The sequence below is a fragment of the Myotis daubentonii genome, chromosome 18 (genome assembly GCF_963259705.1).
Source record: "Myotis daubentonii chromosome 18, mMyoDau2.1, whole genome shotgun sequence".
In the NCBI taxonomy this organism is placed as follows: Eukaryota; Metazoa; Chordata; class Mammalia; order Chiroptera; family Vespertilionidae; genus Myotis; species Myotis daubentonii.
Genome location: NC_081857.1, coordinates 17,428,541 through 17,431,192, shown reverse-complemented (window position 1 = coordinate 17,431,192; position 2,652 = coordinate 17,428,541). Strand labels below are relative to the sequence as shown.

The 2,652-nt window shown below is 49.3% G+C and overlaps 1 long non-coding RNA gene across 1 annotated transcript; it reads right to left on the bottom strand.

The window, feature by feature from the left end:
- Positions 1 to 1,104: 1,104 nt before the first annotated feature.
- On the bottom strand, positions 1,105 to 2,368 carry LOC132221404 (uncharacterized). Its single transcript, XR_009449968.1, has 2 exons — positions 2,236 to 2,368; positions 1,105 to 1,945 (listed from the first exon to the last, which is right to left on the bottom strand). It is a non-coding gene; the product is annotated as an uncharacterized LOC132221404 (long non-coding RNA).
- Positions 2,369 to 2,652: the final 284 nt, after the last annotated feature.

Genomic DNA, 2,652 nt, shown 5'->3' with positions numbered 1-2,652 from the left:
GAAAGAAGTTTGATAGGCAGATGTGACCTATATTATTAAATGCCTTGCTAAGGACTTGTAATCTTGCTGCCATACTGCTTAGAGGACTCTCCATTAGGAATGTGGAAAGTACATTTGGAAAGGGAGGCAGTCAAAACAGTTAAGACAGATGATTTAGTGAAAATTTGATGGGTCCCTGGACTAGGACAGTGACGACAAGAATAGAACAGAGGACTGAGTGAGGTAGAAACCAAAAGCTTTTGTTAATTAATGGCTGTGGTGGGAGTGAAGAAGGGATTAATGATGATGTAAAGTTTTTTGTGTGTGTGTTTTTTAAGATGCAGATTGTGAGTGGTGATGTTGATTCATTTTATTTATTTAGAATATGTTTTTTATTGATTTTAGAGAGAGAGGAAAGGAGAGGGGGAAAGAGAGAGAAACATTGATGCAAGAGAAACATCAACTGCCTGCCTCCTGTACCCGCCCTGACCAGATATCAAACCCGAAACCTGGGCATATCCCCTGACCGGGAATCGAACCAGTGACCTTTGGGTGCATGGGATGATGCCCAACCAACTGAGTCACAGCAACCAGGGCGATGTAGAGTTTTAACCAGGTTAGAATAATAGTGATACCATTCACTGAGAACAAACCCTCATGAAGGAGGATTGGGCACAGCGACGTTTCTGGACATAATGAATATGAAGTATCTTTGGATGGTCCAAGGTGTTGGGGTCCAGAAAACAAAAAAGGGGGAGAAGAATGTTATATGTTAAGTTTTTAAAAAATACAATGCAGAGGGTTGTACAGCAGCCAAAAGGCATTGGGCCTCCTGTACAATAGCCTCTGCCGACTCAGTCTGGTAGGAGGATGCACAAACCAGACAAGAGTTTTACCAGATCTGGTGATGATGTGGGGAAGAGGTTGTGTTTTGTATCTTTCCAGAAGGAGCAGCCTCTGCCTCCCTCCTGGGGACCGTCACCCCTGGGAGGCTGAGTTAGCACACCTGACCAGAGCCCATCTGCAACAGATGTGCAACCCTGAGCTGGAACCACCGTCCATTGGGAGGATCACATGTGCCTCCTTTTTGTCTGTCCATAGGTCCCAGCTTTGCCCCACATCTCCTTTCCTTTTTCTTTATTTTTTCTTTTTTTAATCTGACTACTTGTTTGCTGGTTCTTTGGCCTTTCTCCTTCTCTCCTGAACACAGCCTTTTCTAGAATCTCCCTACCCTACTGTTCCAGGAAGGGAACCTCCCTTTTTCTGCCGTGACTGGGGGTGTCTGGTATATGCCCCATACGTGGAGTTGTCTTGTACCAAGAGCCTGACATCCTGGGCTGAGAAAGCCCTGTCCTGGGACTACATGCTGACAGGCCGTTCCTCCCTTGTCCTGTATTGGCCCCTCTTGCCCTTGTGTCAAGAGGGACCCTCTTCTCACAGTCCATTTGCAGGCGAGGGGAGCCCAAGGCAGGTGCTGGGCGTGGAGGCCACGGGGGCATAGGCTACCAAGGAGACAGAACTGAACCTCTTGCAGGGGGGCGCTGCCCCTCCCTCATTCGCACACCTCACATCACCCTGCTTGGCCCCAGAGGATGGCTGGCTAGCCAGAGATGGGTAAGATTCCTCAGGGAAAGAACAACCTAAGACAGGCACAGTCACAGAGGGGCCATCAGGAAACAACTTGGGGGTCAACAGAGGCGGGGCACAGGCCCTCACCCCCCAACTTTGCAGAGGCCTGAACCTTCACCCCTTCTGAGGGAGGTCTCCTGCCCCCATGGCTGCTTCGCTTCCCACGCCCAGCTCAGATCGGGACCCAGGTAAAGATAGAGACTGGCTGATAGCAGCTGCCCTCTCACTGCAACAGGACTTGTTTCCCATTTCTACCTTGAACTCCAGGGAAAGGGGCAGCTGAAGGAAAGGGCTGTGTCAGGATGCTGCCTTCTTCCTTTTCTTCTCCCTCTTTTTTCTAAACACTTCCATGCCTTGTAGTTCTTTTGCTTTCTCTTCTTTTCCTCTCTACTACCCTCCATCTCTGCCTCCTCCTCCTCCCCAGGCACAGCTGACTCCTCCATGGACACCAACACCACCATCAAGCGCAGCCCTGATGGACCCTTTGATCCAGACGTTCAACACGCTGACACTTTGGGGAGCCCATCGCCAGCAACGCTGCCTGCTAGCCAGATCAATGAGGACAACCAAACCACCGACTTGGCGACAGCTGAAATCCCTTGACTGAAGAGGCCAGCAACCTTCTACAGGAACAAGGCTCTGTGTGCACTCCATCCACTATGTTTATTGCTATGCTCCCTATCATTGCTTGTCAGTCTTCTTCCGAGTCTTAAACAACCCAATCCGAGAGGTGGCCGCTGATTTACATGCACTATCATTTAAAAAATAAAAAAGGGGGAATTTACCTGAAGCTGATCCACCCTTGCTGTGGGAAGAGCTCGGGAGATTTATCTCAGTGCAGTGGCAGATGCAATGGTGTGAGCGCACTCCGCCTATACAAGCTTCCTCGGCACACCGGGAAGTGGCAACGCCCGCCTGAGTAAGCCCCCTAGAGCCCCTACATAATACCCTGATGTTTCCTACCATTGGTTGCCCTAAGGATGTTGTAAACTTCTGATTGGTCCAGAAAGTTATATATATCCCTGTACTTAAACAATAAAGTTC